Raw genomic sequence first — 23,511 nt, forward strand, 5'->3', positions numbered from 1 at the left:
ATTATTTCCTCTTCTTACGCACCCAAATATGGTGCCTAGTATGTTTAATATTTAATGCTAATAAGAATAGATCAATGAAGAAGAAAAACAATGATTAATCTATTTTGTGTCCTCCATTCTTTCCTTTTGTTTCTCTCCATCCAGTTTTATGCATAATGCTCTTGAACTGATTCAGCTTAGCTGGAACTATCTGCAAGCTTACTAAGCAGAATAGTTTTCCCCTCATGTGTGTCCTTTCTTCCTTAAGTAATAATTACTGTAGTAGTAATTCCTAAAGTAGTTGTTCTCCTTTACCTTCTCAACGTCCTTCTCTACAATGTTTTGTAAATTAGCTTATACTTGGGTGTTTTAATTCAAATCTCACTTTTCACACTTAAACCCGTGAACCTATCCTTAAATTTTCTCATTTCTAAAATGAGGGCAATATTTCCTAGAGTTTCTACATCAAGGAATTGGTGTAAAACTGAAATGTTATATGTTGAAAATTGATTTGTAAAACAAAGCAAAATATTTAGTTATTATTAATCATCATCATCATTCATTGATTCTGTTTAACAATAAGAAGTTTTTGCTGGCTCAGCTGGTTTCTGGACTGTTAGTAAACAAATATGGCAGCTATTTTGCTTCATTTAAACTCTTCTAAGAAGTGAGATTAGAGTTTTTGATTTTGTTTACTTTCTGTTTGGAGAAGTCAATAGCCATGTTTGGAATGAAGTTGGAATTGCTTTAATTGCACGATTTGTCTTCTTCATTCAGTTCTTTCTCCTAATTTTGTATGTTTTGACTTTTGTTCTAACTAGTTGTTAATTTGATATATAGGAACTAATAATTCTGAAATTATTACTATATAAATAACCAGTCATTTCCAAACTTTTAAAATGGAATAGATTAAAATTTTTGTGAGGTGTTGTGATGCTCACAAATATAGTATTCCTGATATATAGGAAAAAAATCTAGAATACTCTAAAAGCTGTAACCCTTTAAATTTTTAAAATTTCTAATTGTTTTCAAGCATAATTTTTGTTGTCTTTTCCTGTCTTTGCCTTCACAATGAAGTCATTGAGTATCGAGGTATGGAATAATTAATTGAGGTAAATTTTCATAAAACAAATAAGTAGCTCATTTTATATAGTTCCTTAATATTTACCAAGACTTTTACATATATCATGTGATGTTCAGAACAGCCCTTTGAGATTGCAGATGAGGAAACTGAAGTTCTTGGGGTTAAGTTATATGTCATAATAAGTGCTAAATGTAGGATTCAAATTGTATGATTCCAATGTCAATTATATTTCCACTAAACAGATGCTACCTGTCATTCTTCATTTTCTCCCATATATGTTGTCAATAAGCTTTAATTGTGGTAGTGGTCTGTTTGCTTATTATGAGTGTTTCAAGGTGAGATAAACAAATGTCTCATTAAATGCTGTGTATTTGGGATATATGATGAAACCAACTCTCATAACACTTTTGTTCACCTTTTTGAGAATTTCTGTGTTTTTCCATTTGGCTGCAACTTCACATTTTCTAACTTTGCAAGAAGAATGACAATAAGAATATGGCTTCATTCTTCTACTATTATATCAACCAAGAAAAAAGATCACATATTGCTAGTGCCAAGAGTTACACTAATGTTTATAAATGGACTAAGAACCATATACTGATTGGTATCCTTTGCCCCATTCTACTTCATTGTCACTGTGGAAGGGGACAAAAACTGAAAATCATGATTTTTTTTTTCTTTTGTGTGTTACATCATAAAAAATATATTATTCTAGAGATCATTCTTCTGTATTTCAGGTATATGAGTTCTTTTTTTAAAATGTATTTACTTTTTAAAATGAGAAAAAAAACCCAAAATAGATAAAGAAAGAAAAGAGAAAAAAAAAAAAAAAAAGGACATTGTCATGTGCCCAACAGAACATCAAGGAAGATTAATAAAACAAGTTCTTGGTTTTATTTACTAGTTAAATTATGTTGTTGTTGTTTATTTTTTTACTTCTAATTTTATTAATCTCTCACTTGATTTTTCAGATTTCTATTTTGGTCTTTAACTGAAAATTTTAAAGTTGTTCTTTATGTAGATTTTTTAAAAATTTTCATTGATCTGCTCTTTTTCTCTTCTACTGATGTAAGTATTTAAAGATATAAAATTTCTTTCCACTATTGCTTGGCTTCACCCCCAAATTTTGATGTGCTGTCTTATTAAATGAATTTATTGATTGGTTTTATGATTTGATCCATTCATTCTTTTTTTTCCTTTTTTTTTTGGAGGCTGGGGTTAAGTGACTTGCCCAGGGTCACACAGGCAGGAAGTGTTAAGTGTTTGAGGCCAGATTTAAACTCGGGGGTCCTCCTGACTTCAGGGTTGGTGATCTATATACTTTGCCACCTAGCTTCCCTGATCCATTTCTTCTTTAAGATTAGATTTGGTTTCCAATTACTTTTTAATCTATGCTTCATATTGTTGTTCCTTTATTTCAATCGTGTCCAACTCTTCTGACTCAATTTTAGGGTTTTGTTTTTTTGTTTTTTTTCTTTTTTAGGTTGGAGGGTTTTTTGGTTTGTTTGTTTTTACAAAGATACTGAAATGGTTTGCCATTTCCTTCTATAGCTCATTTTATAAGTGAAGAACTGAGGCAAACCTTTAAATGCAGCATGTCTGAGGCCCAATTTGAAGTCAGAAAATCAGTCTTCCTGACTTCTGGCCCAGCACTCTATCCATTGCCCCACCCACCTACCCCAAATAATTCTTCAAAGATTGTTTATTGAATGTATTTTTTTTCCTGGAAAAGGTTGTATTTAATATTTGTACTGTTCTGTATATATGAGTTTTTTATTCCATGTCATATGGTCAGTTTTTGAAAAGTGTCCATATATCTCTGAGAGAAAGACATATTCCTTTACATTCCAATTAAATTAAATACTCTTCAGAGGTCTATCATTTCCAAGTTTTCTAAAATATTATTATTCTGTTTAACTTTTTTGTGGCTTATTTTAGGTTACATTGGTAACCTAAAATTCGGTAAGGAGTGTGAGAGGAGTAAATTAATGCCTCATTCAGTTTTATTGCCTGTTTTCTCCTGTAACACATTTAAGTTTTTCTTCAGAAATCTGAACACTATATCATTTGGTAGATATATGTTAAGTATTGATATTAATTCATTGTCTATAATACCTTTTCACAACATATAGTTTACCTAATTATCTATTTTGACTAGATCTATCATTTCGTTTTTGGTTTGTCTAAGATTAATATTGCTACCCATGCCTTTTTTAACTCAACTGTAGCATAATAGATAGATAAGAATAGATTCATCTTCATTCCCTTATTTTCAATTTTATTATGTCCTTTTTCAAGTGTGTGTCTTATAAAAAACCTAGTCTTGCAACTCTGAGATACCACTGTACACCTCTAAGATTGGCTAGGATTACAGCAAAAGATAATGCTGAATGCTGGAGGGGATGTGGGAAAAGTAGGACACTGATACATTGTTGGTGGAATTGTGAATACATCCAGCCATTCTGGAGAGTGATTTGGAACTATGCTCAAAAAGTTATCAAACTGTGCAGACCCTTTGATCCAACAGTGTCTCTACTGGGCTTATATCCCAAAGAGATCTTAAAGAAGGGAAAGGGACCTGTATGTGCAAGAATGTTTGTGGCAGCCCTTTATGTAGTGGCTAGAAACTAGAAACTGAGTGGATGCCCATCAATTGGAGAATGGCTGAATAAATTGTGGTATATGAATGTTATGGAATATTATTGTTCTGTAAGAAATGGCCAGCAGGATGATTTCAGAAAGGCCTGGAGAGACTTATGTGAACTGATGCTGAATGAAATGAGCAGGACCAGGAGATCATTATATACTTCAACAACAATACTATATGATGATCAATTCTGCTGGATGTGGCTCTCTTCAACAATGAGATGAACCAAATTAGTTCTATTTGTTCAATAATAAACAGAACCAGCTACACCCTCTGGGAAATGTGTGAGCCACTACATAACATTTCCAATCCCTCTGTTTTTGTCCTCTTGTATTTTTGATTTCCTTCACAGGTTAATTGTACATTATTTCTAAGTCCAATTTTTCTTGTGCAGCAAAATAACAGTATGGATATGTATACATATATTGTATTTAACATGTACTTTAACATAGTTAAAAAAAAAAAAAAAACAACTAGTCTTGAATTCTGGTTTCTAATCCTGCTTGTTAACCTCTTCCATTTTATGAGTAAATCCATCCTATTCATATTCATAGTTATGATGGCTAGCTCTGCATTTTATTCTTATTCTTTAAACTATTCTCTTCTGCAAAATTTAATTTTTTTGCCTCCCTTAATCTACCTTTCCCCTTACCAATTCCTTCCCTTAACTTACTCCTTGCTGTCTTAGTTCCCTGTTGAGCAAAATGAATTTCTAAACCCAATTATGTGTTCATAATTCAGAAGAGAATGAGGTTTATGCATTGCTGATTCTTCCCCTTTTCCCCTTCCAATATACAATATTTTCCTTCTGTATCTCTTATGTGAAATAATCTCCTCATTCTTTCTTTTAAGCTATCCCAAACTGGAAAAATGACTCAATTGTGACTTTTGGTGCATTATCTCACGCAAAATTTACTTTGGCATGCTTTGTTAAGTTGTTTAGAAGATTGTGTTGAGGGAACTGGTTGGGGGTGGGTGGGAATACTTTGCTCTGCCACATTGGTTTAGCCCTCAGGATTATATTACTTTAGCAACAGACTTGAGGATAGGTTAAAGAAGGAGGAGGTTTAATTCAGGAAAATTTATTAAGGGCCTTTTGAAATATTTCAGGCAAGAATTGATAAGGTTCTGAATTAAAATAATTTTAATGTAAATGAAGAGAAAAACATGTACATAAGATATATTGTGGAAATAGGAATTAATTATATTTGGCAACTTATTAGGTTTTGGGGATGAGGAAAAAAGGAAAAGTTATGTGTTTGATCTAAACTTAGGAAAAGAAGGGAAGGGAATAAATATTTGTATAAAGTGTGCCATGTACCAGACACTGTGTTAAACCCTTTTTATAAATATTACCTCAAGAGTCAGTACATTCACTGAGTCACATCAGTTCAGCTTTATAACTTCTTTTATTATTAACATCATAAATATTGTGTTGATGTAGAATTGCTGAATGACAGAATGACAGAGCTCTTAGGGGGTATGTAGTCCACAATCTGATTTCAAAGCTAAAGAAACTGGAATGCTGAGAATTTGTCATTTATTCAATATTAGCTACTTGCAAAGTCAGAATTAGGATTTTCCTAATTCTCTGAGTATTAATTATTGCTCTAGACCAAATTTCTAAATTTTTTCCCAGGCTTCTAAAGACCACAATAATATCACACTTAGCATTTCTTAAACACTTAAATACTTAAATTTAAATACTTAAAGTTTTTATCCTCCAAGTGATTCTGAAATTTTATAAATGAAGAAAAGTGAAGCAATCAAGTTAAATGACTTGGTCAGGTTCACAGAGCTAAGTAGAATTTGGACCTAAAAGCAGGAAGACTTGAATTCAAGTTTCACCTCAGATATTAGCTACCTCTATGGCCCAGGAAAAAGTGCTTAATTTCTCCCTGCCCAAATTTCATCATCTGTAAAATGGGAATATTAATAGAATCTATTTCCTAGGGTTACTATGAGGATAAAATGAGATGATATTTGTAAAATTCTTTGCTAATATTAAAATAGTTTATAAATGTTACCTATTATTATTAGATTGCATGAAGAAAAGGAAATTTTATTTATTTTTAAAACTATTACTTTTTAGCATTTTTTCATAATTCTTACAGAATTATCTTGGAACATTGTAATGATCAGAATAGCTAGGTATTCAAGTTGATCATTGTACATTATTGCAGTTATTGAGTACAATGTTCTCCTGGTTCTGCTAGCTTCATGTTGTATCAATTCATGCCTACATAAATTCCAAGATTTTTCTAAAACTTTCCTGTTCATCATTTCTTATAGCACAATAATAATTCCATTGCAATACCACAGTTTCTTCAGCCATTGCTCAATTGATAGGCATCCTCTCAATTTCCACTTCTTTACAAGCACAAAAAGAACTGCTATCAGTATTTTTGTACATATAGGTCCTTTTTGCCCTTTTCCTTGATCTTTGCGGTACACTAGTAGTGTTTTTGATGAGTCTAAGTATGTGCACAATTTTATAGCTTTTTGGGCATTGTTTCACATTGCTTTTCATAATAGTTTTATTAGTTCACAATTCTACAAACAGTGCATTAGTGTTCCAGTTTTTCCATATTCCTCCCAATATTTGGCTTTTTCTTTTTCTCTCAAATTAGCCAATCTGATAGATATGAGCTGGTACTTCAGAATTTTTTTAATTAACATTTTTCTTATCAGTAGTGATTTGGAGCATTTTCATATTACCATAGATAGTTTTTATTTCTTCTGAAAACTTCTTGTTCATATCCTTTGATCATTTATCAATTAGTAAGTGGGTCATGGAATTTTTTTTTTAATTTAGTGCCTTTAAAAACTTGAAACAATTAAAATTGAAATCTTAGAAAGCATTGTTTTTACACTAAAAACAATTTCCTAGTCTACATATTGGAGATATTTATCTTTTTTAATCCTATTTTCCACAATTACATATAAAATAATTTAATATATTATTTTCAGATTTTGAATTACAAATTCCCTCTCTCTGCTCCCCCCAATTGAGAATGCAGACAATATGACAAAAGTTATACATGTAGTCATGTACAACACATTTCCATGTAAATCATTCTGTGACAGAAAAGAGACAAGAAAACCCCCAAGAGAAATAAAGAAAAGCATACATTCAGGCTCTACCAGTTTTTTCTCTGAAGATGACTATAATATTTCATCATAAATTGATGAGAATAACTAAGTTATTCATGGTTGATCATCATACAGTATTGCTGTTACTATGTACAATATTCTCCTGATTTGCTCATTTTACTTTGCATCAGTTCATGTTAAGTATTTCTGAGAGTATCCTGCTCACCATTTCTTAAAAATCAATAGTATCTCATCACAGTTATACACAATAACTTGTTTAGCCATCTCAAATTGATGGATATGCCCTCAATTTCCAGTTCTTTGCCAGCACTAAAAGAAATGCTATAAATATTTTTACATATGTAGTTCTTTTCCTTTTCTTATTTTTAAAATCTCTTTGGATACAGACCTCGTTGTGGCATTACTTGGTCAAAGGATATGCATCATTCTTTTAGTCCTTTGGGTAAAATTCCAATTTGCTCTCCAAAATGGTTGAATTAGTATACAACTTCACTTATTGGTACATTATGTATTTGTATTAAGTAAACACATTGATGTTTTAATTTTCCCACATCCCCCTCAATATTTGTCCATTTTGTCATATTAACAAATCTGGCAGGTATGAGGTAGTATCTCATAGTTGTTTTAATTAACATTTCTCTAATCAATGATTTAGAGTATTTTCCTCAAATGATTACAGATAACATGGATTACTTTGATAATTCGTTATTCATATCCTTTGACCATTTATCAATCAAGGCTCTTATTTTTATAAATTTGACTCCATTTTCTCTATATTTGATTAATGAAGTCTTTATCATAGAAACTCAATGTAAGAATATTTTTTCACAGTAATGATAACAATCTTCATCCTACTTTTTCGCTATTTATTCCCTCATCTCCCTCCTTTTACCCTGTCTATTCTTTAAAAAGTATTTTACTTCTGACTTTTGCTTCCCTTAAATTGTCTTCCCTTCTATCAGATTCCCACAGTAACACTTCTCTTATTCCCTTCCCTTCTTACTTTTCTATAAAATAAGATTTCTATATCCCACTGAGTATGTATATTATTACTTCTTTGAGCCAATTCCCAGAAAGTTAGGTTCATATGCTCTCCTTTCCACATCCTCCATTTTCTGTTCTATTATAAACTCTCTTTCAGGCCTCTTTTATATCAGATAGTTTACCCCATGCTATTTCTCTTTTTCTCCTTCTCCCAGTGCATTCTTCTTTCTCAACCTTTAATTTTATTTTTTTAGATATTTCACTTTTTTCTATTTTTAAATTTTTTGGGGTTTTGCTTTATTATATCTTGATTTCTTGTAAAGTCATTAGTTTGCATTTGCTTAATTCTAATATTTAAGGATTTTTTTTCCTCAGTAAGCTTTTGTAATCTCTTTTCCCATTTGACCAATTGAGCTTTTTTGTTTGTTTGTTTTCTTTTTTATTGTTTCTTTGTTTTGTTTACTTATTTAATATTTTCCCCAGTTACTTTCAAAACAATTTTAAACATTTGTTTTTAATATTTTTGAGTTCTATATTTCCCCCATTATCTCCACCCACAACTAAGAAAACTAAAAAATGTGAAGTTATTCAAAACATTCACATAAAAGTCAAGTTGTGAAAAAAAAAAAATAGATCCTCTTCCTCTCTATTGTAAAAGCTTTTTCTTGTCTCTTTTTAAATGGCAAATAATTTGTTCCATTCCACTTTTCCTTGTAAGTTTTTGGTTTTTTCAAGGTGGTATGATCTAGGGAGAGATGTGTTTGCTATTTTCCTGTACTATATACTGGTTTGTGAGTAACCACAAAAATTCTTTTGTCAAGACAAAATCCATACAAACTAACTTCAGACATCTCATTTTTGCTATCTCTTTACATACAAAGTAGCATTTAATTGTGTACATGTGTTTTCACTTTTTTTCTGTGTAAAAATTATTTATAAGGAATCAATCTCTTTGGTGATATTATACCAACACCACTACTGCTGCCAGCCCAAGAGTACAAATTCAAATTGCAATACATTGCATGCCATCAAAAAAGGATATTCTACATCACAAAACTATTTACATTTCCCATGGGATTGCCTGTAGTTAGAATATTCTGTTGATCCTGTAATAGTGAATCCTCTAATCTTGAACAAATGCTTTTTTTTTTTCTCTTCTGCTTCTTGTCTCATAATGAAATATAACCATGTTACTGCATTGTATCATAGGTAGAGGACTAGGAGAAAGGCTGAACTCTTGAGCTCTTTATAATTCTTTTATACTGGCATTAAGTAGCCATTAACCTTTAACTCTTTTTCTCTCCTCTAACATTCCATTCATCACCACCTGGATTTGCAGATCACAGAGGTCTCTAAAGCAACTTCCTGCATTTTCTCTATAGGCAAAGAAACTTTGTTAAAGAGCTAAAGTAGAATTTCAGTGAAATGGGGCAAATTTTTAGAAAACAGCCTTCGGTTTCTGTTCAAGGAAAATATTTAGAGAGCATTGTCAAGGTTATGAAAAGCCAAGGATTGATTATAATTTTGAAGGAGATCACTGAACTTTTAAAAACTGTGAAGGTCATATGTCCTTGTTTTTCTCTGGAAAAATAATTGGATCTAGAGGAATGGAAATTAGTAAGAGAGCAATTAGGTGAACACTACAATTCCAAACCAAACTCAATTTCCAAAGATACACTTCATACATACAATTTAATTCAAGTGGCATTAAGAAATTATATAAGTGTTAGATTAAAGAAAAAGAAAAAGAGGGAGAGGATCCAACAAAATTAGGTGAAAAGGATGAATCAGATAACAATGAAGTTAAGTACAATTCTGAGCAACAGGAGCATCTCCCTTCTCCTCCCTCAATTAACCCTTCAGGGGTGAAGCAAGAAGGAAGAGGGGAAGAGGCAGTGACACAAACAGAATCGCCTGTTAAGCAGCCTATGACAAGATTAGAAAAAGCATTGGTTAAGGCTAAGAGAGAGGGACAGGATATAAGTGATTTTATACATGCATATTCTGTGATTGAAGAAATTGACTTTTTAGGTCAAAAAAGGAGAAGATATACACCTTTAAATTTTAATAAAATTAAGGATATGAAAAAAGGTTGTATCCTTTATGGAGCTACATCAGTTTATGTTAAAATGTTACTAGATGATTTGTCTTATGAAGTCCTAACCCCGAATGATTGGAAATCCATAGCAAGGACATGTCTAGAACCTGGACAAAATTTGTTGTGGCTTGCAGAGTTTCATGAATTATGTAAGATCCAAGTCAGATGCAATTTGGAAACAGGAGTTAACACACAATTCACTTTTGAGCACTTAGCTGGTGAAGGTCAGTATGGAGAGAATTCAGAACAGATTAATTATACCATGACAGTGTATGAGCAAATTGCTAAGGCTGCAATAAAACTCAGGGTGTCCTCCCTGGACAGAAAGATCGGAGAGGGGGGGAAGAGGCTTTCACTAAAATGAACCTTTTGCAGATTTTGTGGGACGTTTGCAAACTGCTGTCAAAAGAACTATTGAAGAAAATGCAGCTACAGAAATAATGACCAGACATCTGGCTAAGGAAAATGCCAATGAGATTTGCAAAAGAATTATATGGGGATTAGACAAAGATGCTCCTTTAGAGGAGATCATAAGATGCTGTGCTACAGTGGGAACAAATACTTTTTACACCCAGACTATGATGAACATGGAAAGACAGGGTCCCTCCTGGCAAACAACTTCTAGAGAAACTCGGTGATGTTTTCAATGTGGAAAAATTGGACATCTAAGAGTTCAATGTAGATATGGAGATAGAGTGAGAAAGGGTGAGAGAAGACCTAAAACCCCATGTCCAAAATGTCACAAGGGCTTCCACTGGGCCTCAGAATGCATATTGATCTAGGGAAATGAGAGGCGGAGCCCAGCTTTAAGATATCAATCAAAAGATAGGTGGGGCATGATGGCAACTGAGGTTACATCCAAAGAGCTTTAGAAGGTCAGGACTCTGATTTGATCAACCAGCAGAAAAACAATCACATGGCAGAAGGGGATTACCTGATAAGTTAGCCAAAAAGCAATCAGATAGCAGAAATGGATTACATTTGAGGAGAATACAGGCCTTTTAAACCAACAGGGCAGTGTCCAGTGCAAACAGCTCCACTGTAATTGCCAGATGATGAGAAGAGATTTAGAAAGTGGTAAATAGAAGGAAATTAGATAGGTTAACTGCCTGGGAGAGAGGGTTTGTCTGTATTTTAACAGACATAAGGAAACAGATGAAGAAGGAAAACAGATGGATGACTGTTAGGTTCTTACTAAGTGCTAATGAGATAATGAGATATTAGGTTCTTACTAAGTGCTAAGTCGGTACTTAACAATTCTCTAGTTCTGGCCTTTTCTGGTAGTTTGACTTGTGAATTCCTAAGGAAGAGCTTGTGTGCTTGGAAGGAGCAAGCTCATTGGTTGAAGTGGTTCTTCCCAGAAGCCCTTGCATTATCCCACACCCATTCTCTGGGAGGGTAAAAGAGGACAGCACTCCAGAAATAGGAGAAATCTCTGCACTACATCAGGCTTGATGGGGCTCTCTGCAGGAAGGGAAGTCACTTCTCTGGACAAGAGTTAACAGCAACTGTCTGGAGACAACGGTTCTCTACAGGAAAAAGAATCTGTCTGAGAGATTTGAGTTGACACAGCAGATCTCCTCCCAGAGAGCGATCAGCAGCTTCTGGAGACGACAGCACGCTACATGTGACAACAAGCACCTGGAGAGAGACAGAAAAAGAGAAAAACCTCAAAACAAAGGAGAAGATCTAAAAAACATCTGACACTGAAAGAGCATGGCTGATAAAGAGACTGTTAAAGATTCCCTAACACAGGAGGAAACTATTGTATGACTTTAAAACTTGCAAGAATTATTGGATTTCTGGCACATGAACTAATAATGGACAATGGACTTATGGACATGTGTAAATTCTCAATTTATGATTATTTGATCATGTTATTTGTTACATCACTTCTAGTGTGTGTTATGTTACCATGTGTTTATGTAATTTATGTAATTATGTGTAATACCTCCCATATTGATGCATTTATGTTCAAGGTCATGACCACCCTATGTTCTAAATCAAAAGAAAGGGGGAGATGTTAGGTTCTTAATAGGTGATAAGTAAGTACTTAACAATCCTCTAGCTCAGAGTTCACACCTTTAGTTCATACCTTTTAAGGAGTTTACACCTTTAGTCTTCTGAAAGGAGTTTATACCTTTAAAGGAGTTTACAACTTTGGAATACTCACAAGCTCATTCTCTGGGAGGATAAAAAGAGGCAACATTGAGTCTGAAGAGCATTTTGGATTGAGTCAAAGAGAAGACGTCCCCTGGATTCTCAAGTCCAGCAATCCCACACTTTGAGAAGGGAAGAAGAGGATTCGAGATTCTACCTTCCCTCTGGCTGGAGGCTCCAGAAGCCTCCCAAGAAACCTGCTCACAGAGAAAAAGATTCACAGAAAAGAAGCCTCCTCCAAGAGAAGGATTACAATTGAGGGACAACAAGAACATTACATATAGGTGATGTGTCTTTCCTTTGATGTGAGCTTTATCAGTGTTCTTTCTTGATGTTACTAGCTGGGATATACTATAGTCATCTGGAAACATGGCACTGAAATTCCTGAGAAGCTAAATTAGCTGGCAAAAATAGAGTATGTATACTTTGTACCAGCTTATTTAATTGTGTGACTAGATAAGGCTGTTGAATGACCCAAAGACCACTAGATTCTTATGTTGACATCTCTCATTGGAACTGCATTATTTCTTGGGGGAAAAAGTCATCTTTAGTCCAGAAATATCTCTTTAGAATTGTTTTGGATACCAGGATTTTCATTCATTACATTGTTAGATGATTCCCAATTATGTATTCTTTCATTTGTGACTTGCATTATTCAGGGCATATATTTGGTCTAGGAAAAGAGAGTTAGACTTAGAATCAGGAAGACCTATCTCTGACACATAGTAATATGACCACAATCAAAGCACCCTCGAGCCTCCATGCTTCATCTGTAAAATGAGGATAATATCTGCAGTACCTACATCACAGGGTTGTTTTCAGGAGAAAATTAGATTGTGTATACAGAGTACAATATAAACACCAGCTATCATTATTATTTTTGTAATATATCAAAACAGTGATTTCTAGAAAGCTCAAAAAAAATACAGTCCTTTTTATAGGGTGCTTCTATTGTAAAAGGTACAGTACCATTAGATACCATTCACAGGCTAGTACAAATGTTATCAAAAAAAATTAGTCCCTGTCAGAAGATCAAGATCTAAGGGATTAGAGACTAGAATTACTATACAAAGAATTTGTAGTCCTTAGGGGATCCTAGAACTGACATGGCTCATTCTCTAAGCACAAAAACTATGTTTAATAAATCTTTGTATTCTCAAACTCCAGGGTCTAGCATGGTGCTAAGCCCATAATGAATACCCAGTAAATACTTGCTGACTGAGTCAGTCTTTATGCTGCTCTGGTCCTTTAAGTGAATGTCCTTTATCTGGTGACTAATCCCTTGCTTTTATAGCCTTGTTGGATTGACCCATCACCCTAATTGTTGACTTAACCACAAGGTTACTATTCATTTAAATTAAGCTTGTAATTCCCCATGAACTAAAAAACAAACAAACAAAACAAAACAAAAAAAAAAAAAACTGTTGCCCTTAAATTAATATTACCATTATCACATATAGCTGAGCATAATTTTTAAAAATTTAACACAAATATGTTGTATATTTAATAAATATGTTGAGCTTAAATTAAGGAATTTTGAAATGTCAATGTAGTAATTCAGGCCATTCAAATATGAAGTGGAGGATTTTAAATCTAAACTCTTAAAGATAAAAGTGAGAAAAGGCTTAGAATGGCAGATCCTACAAACAGTGCTTGTCTAAAAAAGGAATAATGTTCAAATATTATGAAAATATACTGATTAATGCCCTTATAAAAATAGCAATTCATTCAAAGAATAATGAATTAAAATTTTGATTATTACTAAATAAAATAAGAGGGCAGCCAGGTAACACAGCAGATAGAGTATTAGAACCGAAGTCAGGACAACTCATCATTCCTGAATTCAAATCTTCTCTCAGATGCTTACTAACTGTGGGACCCTGGATGAGTCATTTGAACCCATTTGCCTCAGTTTCCTCATCTGTAAAATGAACTGGAGAAGGAAATTCAGAATCATTTCAGTATCCTTGATAAGAAAATCCCAAATGGGATCACAGAAAATTGGACATGACTGAAAAATGAAATCAGTGCCAATTTGCTGAATTTGAAGCTGAGTTTCTAGAAGTAGCATGATGGAGTAGAAATTACATTGGCTCTAGAGTCAGATTTTAGAGGCAAATCTTGATTCTGGAGCTGACTACCTATGTGACTTTTAGCAAATCACTTAACTTACTCAATTTTTTTCCTCAACAAAATGAAGTGGTTATACTAGATGAACTCTGAAACCCTTTTAGGTTTAAATCTATGATCTTGTATACTGTGAAAAACTCTTATACATAAATGCACTTACATTATAATCTCCTTATACTCATATATAAAGTGATATTCCTATTGTTAACACTTAATACACTTAACATCTGGCAAATATTCTTTTATAAAGATGTATTCTTAATTAGTTGGAAATGCATTTTAACATCCTTTGACACACAACTATAATAGTATTTGGTTTATGAATGATTTATTATTATTGGATACCTTTCTTTGGGTGAATTTTTTAAATAGACCCTTGAATTCTGCCCTTTGCCTCTGTTTTTTTTTCTAGTCTGTTGACTCTGTAATCATTGTCAGCTATTCAGTAATCTTGTTTTTCTTTATATTTTGTCATCTGTGAATTGCATCATTTTTAACTTTTCACTCTTCTGCTACTTACTGAGCTACTAGAAATAAGGTTTAAAGCTTAAGTAGAAAGGTAGACATTCAGAGTGCTATTTTTATAATGGCATTACGGCATGTTTTCTTCCTCAAAACCTTTTCCTAATACTTCTTAAAACTTAAAAAAATTCAGTCCTTATTGCCACTGAAAAAAGTTCAAGAATGTAAATGAATCAATAATCTCGAACAGTTTACATTAAAAATTCCTTAACTCAACCATTAACTCAAGATGCTTCTATTTTAATTAGTATTTGAATCTTCTTGATTCTTGGGGATAGTATTATTTGAACTATTCATTTTTAGTAAATGAGAACAAGTTTGCCACTAGTGCTCAAAAGTTTTTAATCTGATATGATAACAAGTTTAATAAAAAATATTATTTAAGCAATTTTTTTTAAAACAGAGATTTTATTGTCAGTATGAAATTATTTCCTTTTTTTCCAGTACCATTATTATATCTACAATAATAAAGGGAAATTTTATGCCAGGAGTGTTCCTACACTTACCAAGAAAAAATTTATCAAATTCAGCAATGTATAAAGGTATTTTTGGCATTTGGTTTCATTCTTTATTTTTGATTATGTATGTTATATTTAGTTCGGTATGAATTAGATGCATTTATAAGAACATTAATTTGGAGTAAGGAGCAAGGTATTTTATTTTTGTCTTTGTTTCCCTATAGAAATGCCAAATAAAATAAAAATTATTAAATTATCAGATACAGCAATACACAAAGGAACCATTTACTATTATAATCAGTGAGGGTCACAAACTAGATATCATCCTTAACTCCTCTCTTTTTCTTATCCTTTCCCTTTCATTTTTACCTTTATGGCATCTCTCATATAGCTCTTCTTTACATTTTCTGATGATATAATACAAGCTTTGATCATCTCATGCCTAATACAAGAACTGTTATAATAGCCTTTTGATTAGTCTGCTTGTCACAAGTCTTTGCCTACCCCACCTATTGAGTAAACTCAACTAGTTCTCAATCATCTCCAGAATCAAATATAAAATATTCTATATAGTGTTCAAAGCCTTTTGTAATCTGGGTCCCCTTCTACCATTCCAGTTTTCGCACATCTTACACCGCACTACTTCACAATACTTGCTGTTCTTGGGACAAAAGCACTCCATCCCCTGATTTGGGACATTTTTACTGGCTTTTGTCCATAACAGGAGTGCTTTCTTTTTTTATTTCCATTTCCTCATTCTTCTAGAGAAAGTCCATACTTTTTCTCTGATATCCCTCTTTAATGATTACCTCCAATATATTCTTTGCATAATTGTGTGTGTGTGTGTGTGTGTGTGTGTGTGTGTGTGTGTGTGTGAATAGTTGTTGTCCTTTATCCTTCAATTAACTTTGAGCCCCTTGGGGACAGGAACTATCTTTTACATTTCTTCTTTCCAGCCCCAGAGTCTGCCTAAGAGAGAGCCAAAAAAACAAAAGCAAAAACAAAAACAGAAACAAAACCTATGTCCAATACATTTGTTCCTATTTCTTTCCCAAGCTCTCGAGTAAGAAGTAATGAAAAGTCATTCAGTTCTGAATGAGGTAGCAGTAAGATGTTATTCACTTAGTTGCTTATTAGTAATTATATTAGATTAAATATGTGAGAGTAGATATTATTGTATTATAGACATTAATACAGATTTCTAGCATACACCAGAATCTTCAAAGACCGCATTTCAAAAAACCGCTGCTTTTTAAGAGATATTTCAAGATGAATGATTCAGATGCATTTTGCTCTTTTCTGCTTGGCATATAGGTTATCTTTATATTTGAAGCCAGAGTAACTCACAGATCTTGCATCATAAGGTCTTCTGACATTTCGTTTCATTCTTTACTTTTTGACCATGTGTATTATATTTAGATTGCTATGAATTAGGTGTATTTATAAGAACTAGATGAGTCCATACTTATTCTCTGTTTTGGGATAAGGAGCAATGCGTTTTTATTTTTGTCTTTGTTTTCCTACAGAAATGCTAGATAAAGTATCCTTTATATCCCATAGCTTAGCTGAATGAAAACTGGTGCTTAATCTACTTCTAGTACCTCCCAATCTGTTACTGGAAAATACTTGTGACAAAACACATTATCTTCATTGTGAGTTTATCACTGAGAGTGGAAAGGTAAGGGAACTTAAGGAGGAAACATTGCATCCAATTTCATTAAAAAATAAACCTGAAAGGAATTAGGAGTAACTTTAAAAAAAAAAAAAGTAAAGGATTGATTTTCTTCTTTCATCAAACTTTGATTTTGTCCTCTTCTATTCCATCTCAATTACTGAATTTTCTCTGCTTTTCTCTGTAAACATACTTCTCTCCTTCACTTCTGTATTTTAAGTTAAACGTTAATTTAACTTTCCAAATGACACATTGCATTGTAACTACCTCATCATACTAGATTGAATGCTATCCCTTTCTAATGAAAAAGAAAAATCCTAGCTAAATGGAAACGGATGAATTCCTGGGTTTTTTCCTTTCTACATCATATTATCATATAATAAAATCACAGAAGTAGTCTAGTTTCCAATTTGTATACTTGTGTGAAAGAGACTTGGTATATTCAGAATAAAATTAGTGAGAACAATTCATCCAAACTTTAAGTTTCATAAAATGTGTTTCTGAGGCTATGATGAATCACAATCAAATAAATATACTAACACTACACTAGAAATGAAAAACAGAATGCATAAGCTTTAGTTTCAAAAAGAGGCTATTCTGTGAGTTAGAATAGCTAAGATTACAATTAGTGACCCAAAGAAATGATCTTTTGGATTGTGGAGTCTTTAGAGTCAGTAAGTAGTAGAAGGGGAGAAGCATAATATAAGGAATAACAATAAGAGCCATGTAGAAAGCAGAATGGACTTTCTTAGATGTAGAGAGTTCCTCATGGTAGCCTCTAAAGAAGAATTTGGATGGGTCAGTTGGGGGATACATTGTACAGCAGGGATTCTTAATCTAGCCTCTATGAATTAACAATTTTCTGATAACTATTTCAATGTAATTTATTTTCTTTATGATTCTCTATATTTCATGTTATACATTTAAAAACATTATTCTGAGATAGGATCCATAAACTTCACCAGACAACCAAAAGGAGTCCATGAAATACCAAGGTAAAGAATATTTATTGTAGACTATGGTTATATTTAGGTATGACTTGAATTAGCTGAGTTACTAAAGTAGTTTTTAAATTTTATATTTCATAAATTTACAGTTTTCCTTCTGTCTTTCACTCTTTTACATTTCTTCATTCCAGCTAGAGTGTCTTCTTAAGAGAGGGTCAAAAAAACTTATGTCCAACACACTTGTTCCTATTTATTTCCCACCACAAACTCTCTTGTAAGAATTAACTATTAATTTGGTCATTTTAATTATTCACATTGACTCTCTCTCTTTTCAGAGGAATAAAGTTTCATCTTGGTGAGATATGTGGATAAGAATGAACCGCAAGAAAAATTAATACAAGAATAGAAAAAAAAAATCTACAAGAAGAACCCGGAAATAGGGCTTAAGGTAGCTAAAAATCAGGCTGTTGGAGTCTTTAAAAATGTAAGGAATATGGACAAAGTATTTAATTTCTAAATAGGATGAAACAAAAGAAAATGAGTTTAAAGATATTTCATATAAACAATGAAAACTTTTTTTTTTTGGAAGTAGGGTAAAACACTGAGGAGGAAAAGAGTTGGTGGATCCAGGTCAGAGTAAAGAGAAAAAATAGGCATTTTTTATTCGATTCAAGGCAGTTCAAATCAACATATGCCAGGCACTGTGTTAAGCATTTCTCTTTGACAGTTTACCTCTAATATGTCAGATATATACCCATATTCAAATGTAGGTAGAAAAACATTTCCTAAAGCCAGAGTTATTTGGGTTGTTTGCTGTTTCAAAGTAGATGTTTCCCTAGTTCCTATTCATTTGTTTAGCTAATTGAGATGATCATACACATTTTGAGACCAAATGTGCAACTGGATAGATTTACAAAGATTGTTACAGCTATATTGTGATTTGCTGATTCAGGGGGATCAATCTATCAATCAAAAACATTTATTATGTGTTTACTCGGTGACAGGCATTGTGTTAATTTACTGCAGGAGAACTAAAAAAAGGTGAAAAATCATGAATTAATTTTATCTTAGGAGAATAAAATACTGTTTTGTGTAAAAAAATAAGAAAATTGAATCAAATATTCTCTCAGTATTCTTTCTAATTCTATGGCTCTATAGCAAAAAATAGTATATACATATACAAATTCAACATATTTCCCTTATGAAGTAATATACTTGGACTGATGTCCATCAAAATAGATAAGGGTACTGTTGTTGTTTGTATTCCTGAAATTTAACTTTTTAATGAGAATTTAACAAATTATTAAACATAATACTTTATTATGAAATTTTTAGTTCATAGCTATTCCAATCTGCTCAGCATTTTTCTCCATTTTCTATTCTAGGAATTCTTTTGAGTGAAAGTTGTATAATTTTCTTTAATACAGGAATGAGTAACTGGTAAAGGAAGCAGATGCAGAAAGTCTAGACTATTACTTTAAGAGGTTTGACAGGGAGAGGGGTCAATATATTGAATGAGAACAGAAAATTTGAAGGAAAGCTTTTAATGTTCTCCCTTATCTACCATCTTAATCTTTTACTCTCAGAGAAGAATCTCACGTCCTTCAAAACTCAGCTCATACCACCTTTTGCGAGAAACCTTAGCAGTCCTCTTAGCTATTAGTACCTTCCCTTCTGACATTATATTTTATCTACTCTGTATTTTTTACATGTACCTAATTACTTATATTTATCTTCCTCATAGCATATGAGCTCTTTGACATCTGGGACATTTTTTCCTTGTGGTTTGTTAAGTACTTAGCATAGTGCTGGTACATTATGTTTTTCAATGACTAAGCATGATTGTTTGCAGTTTCATTCAGTATGAAATGGGAATGATTTTGGGGCCATTATCACTCAGAAGGCTAAAAGGAATGGAATCAATAGCCCAGATTAACCCCACAAAGTAACTTCTTTTTCTGAAACAAGATGGAAGAGAAAAGAGGTGAAGATCCATATGCATTTTGAGTTGTGGGAGAAAAGAATGAAGGGAGTTTACATTATTTGTAAATTACATTGTAAATTACAATAAATCTGTAAGTAAAGTCAACAGGACCAGACTAGATAAGGGTATTTGACAATAGAAGAGTTTTGAAATAAAAGTAAAAAGCATGACAGTGTGAAGAAAAAAGGAAAAGTTTTTTTTTTAAAGATTATTTATTTATTTTAATAAACAATGCTTTATGAATTATCTTGAGAGAGAATAATCAAAACAAAAGGGAAAAACTATGGAAGAGAAAAAAAATAGAATAAAGAAGTGAATATAGCATGTGTTGATTTACATTCAATTTTCCTAGATCTTTTTCTGGATGCAGATGGCATTTTCTATCCAAAGTCTATTGGAATTGCTTTGTATCACTGAACACTGAGAAAAAACAAGTCTTTCAATGTTGATCATTGCATCTTCTTTCTGTTACTATATACAATGTATTCCTGGTTCTGCTTGTTTCAGCATCTGTTCATGTAAATCTTTCCAGACCTTTCTAAAATCAGCTTGTTCATCATTTTTTATAGAACAATAATATTCTATTATCTTCATATGCCATAACTTGTTCAGCTATTCCCCATGATGGGTTTTTACTCATTTTTCAATTCTTTGCTATCACAAGAAGAGTTGCTTACAAACTTCTGTGCCCATGTGAGTCCTTTTCTCTCTATAATTTCCTTGGGGTAAAGACCCAGTTATGGCACTGCTGGGTCATAGGATATAGCTAACTTTAAAAATGAGGAACAAGATGATTTTAGAAAGGCCTGGAAAAATTTACATGAACTGATGCTGGGAAAAACAAGAATATCATTAAACTCCCTACTTTCTTTCCTATTTATTTTTGGTTAGAGTTGTCTGATTCTGAGAGGGGAAGGTTGAGATCTCCTACTAATATAGTTTTACTATCTATTTCTTTCTATAACTGGCTTAATATCTTCTCTAGGAATTTGTATGCTCTACCACTTAGTGCATAAACATTTAATATTATTACTACTTCATTGTTTATCGTACCCTTTATCAAGATATACTTTCATTCCTTATCTTTTAATTATATCTATTTTTACTTTTGCTCTATCTGAGATCAGAATTGCTACCCCTGCTTTTTTGTTTTACTTCTGCTGAAGCATAATAAATTTTTTTCTAGCCTTTTACTTTTACTCTGTATGTATCTTTCTGTGTCAAATGTGTTTCTTATAAAACAACATTTTGTAAACATGTTCCATTTTTTAATCTACTCTACTATTCACTTTTATTTTATGGGAGAGTTTATCCCATTCATATTCACAGTTATCATTACCATCTCTATATTTCCTTCCATCTTATTTTCTTCTCTGTATACTTTTGTTCTCTTTCTATCCTGTCCTTAGTAGTGTTTTAAGGTTTGTTTGTTTTTTGACCCATCTCATTCACTACCTTATCTTCTGTCATCCTGCTTCCCTTAACCTTTTTTTCGTAGTGTTTCTGCCTCCCTTCTGTCCAACCCCCCTATTTTCTTTCTTCTTCCTTCTCCTACTTCATTATAGGATTAAATTTCTATACCCAACTAAAAGATTGTTATTCTGTCTTTGAACCAAAACCGATGAGATCAAGCTTCAGGCAATGCTCATCATCATCATTGTAATAGGTCTTTTGTGTCTCTCCAAGTCATCTGATTTGTCCCATTATGTCTCCCCTTTTCTCTTCTCCCAGTACAGACCTTTTTCCGCCTTTTAACATCTTTTTTCTTTGATATCATTATATCAAAGTCTATTCACAACCATATCCTTCATCTATGTGATGTCTCACTGTCTGCCCCATAACAAAAACAGTTCTCAAGAATTACAGATATAATTTTCCATCTAGGAATGTATACAGTTTAACTTTTAAATAATATATATTTTCTCCTTGTTTATATTTATATGCTTCTCTTGAGTACTGTATTTGGGAATTACATTTTCTATTTAGTTCTGGTTTTTTCAATAGAATTGATTGAAAGTCTCTTACTTCATTGGAGATCCATTAAAGATCTCCCCTGAGAGATAAGGTTCTTTTCTGTTTCTTTCTCATTTTCTTTCCTTTTCTTTTGGTATTTCCTTTTTTTTTTTTTTTTTTTTTTTTTACTTTTAAAGTGGAGCTCTGCTCCTGGGGTAAAGGGGGTATGTCCCAAACTCCCTGTGTAGCTCTGAGCTTTTTCTTTGAGCACAGGGGCCCCTTGTGTCTGCAGGGGCAACTTTATCTGATCTTTCCAGAAAACAGCCTGGTTTCCTAGAATTTGCCTTTTGAATTAGGCATGAAGGTTGCCCCACTGGTCTGCTTCTCTACTAAAGAAAGGACCTGGGGTTTCAATTGTTGATTTGGCTCTCACTGGCTTTACCAGAGTCTGTCTGAGCTGGGCTGAACACCCTTTTTACCCCAGTAAGAGTGACTTTTATTGAAGTTTTTCAATCTCTCTTGAACTCTGGAGAGTGGTTTTATTCCCTCAGATTCTATTCAGAGGCTTAGTTTCACATGGTTTTTGAGGAAAGCAAAGAGAATTTGAACAGCTTCTTGGCTTCATTCCGCTATCTTGGCTCCACTCCCTGAAGTCTAAAACTAAAAAGATTTTTGATGGAAATCTTTATTAAAAATTGTTACACATTTCTCTGCCTTTCCATACTGACTTTTTCTTGATGACTTAGGATCATTATTATGAACATAAATTGTTCTAAGATAATTGATTTTATAAGTTATTGAGATATTTAGAATTGTTTGCTTTCACACTAAGCACCGCCCCCCCCCCCAATTTTGAGCTTTATTTTTTTCCACCTCCTCTGTTAAAGTTACTTATGCTGTGTACTTCTATCCCTTTCTGATGTTCCACATGGTCTTCTATTGTGGGCATGGAAGCAAGAAAATAGAACTTGTTAGAATGAATTCTAAAATTTAAGATAATTAGATAAATATATTATATACCTGTATTGTAAGAATATGACTTTAGCGACTAGGTGGAGGGCAGAATGGAGGAGAGGGGTGAGGATTTCCACGTTCTTCATAATATCTTATTAGATGGAATGGCATTTATAAGGAACAATAATTAGACCAGTTTGACTAAAATGTGATGAATAGTATACATGTGATGTAATTTTGAATCTATAATCAACCTGAAAAGACAAGCTGAAAGCAAGCAGTTCATGTTTTATCCAAGAGAAAATGTGAGGCAGGGCAGAAGAGACATTGAAGCTTCTTGAGTAGGAAAGGGACATTGTCAAATCTGTGTTTAAGGAATATCAGATTAGCAGTTGTATAGGGGAGACAAATGAGAAGGAAAAATTTTAGTCTGGGAGGTTATTTAGGAGGTTGAAATATTTGTAGTGTGAATGAAGGACACAGATATGATAAATATTATGGAGACTGCTTTGGCACAACTTGTTAACTGACTGGTATAGCTTATTCAGCCATTCCTTTATTGATATAGACTCACTTTGTGTCCAGTTTTTTGCTATCACAAAAAAGTGTCGCTATAAGTAGTTTTAAAGTCCTTTCCTTTCTTAATTCACCTTTTACACAGCTGCCTAAAACACAGTTTTTAGAACTAAAAACCTTGTTACTTGCCAGTTCATACAGCTATATTGACTCCTTTTTTGTCTCTAGGATAAAAAAAAAAGACACCTTATAAATTGGTTCCAAACTTATTAAATTTTATTCTTCTTCACACCTACCGTGATTCAGACT

The 23,511-nt window shown here is 32.8% G+C and overlaps 1 protein-coding gene across 6 annotated transcripts in view; it reads left to right on the forward strand.

Moving 5' to 3' along the window:
- SDK1 (sidekick cell adhesion molecule 1) overlaps positions 1 to 23,511 on the forward strand; it is a 1,233,278-nt gene that overhangs the window by 630,925 nt on the left and 578,842 nt on the right. The gene's annotated exons all lie outside the window — the stretch shown is intronic.

This window comes from Sminthopsis crassicaudata, chromosome 1 (assembly GCF_048593235.1).
Source record: "Sminthopsis crassicaudata isolate SCR6 chromosome 1, ASM4859323v1, whole genome shotgun sequence".
NCBI lineage: Eukaryota > Metazoa > Chordata > Mammalia > Dasyuromorphia > Dasyuridae > Sminthopsis > Sminthopsis crassicaudata.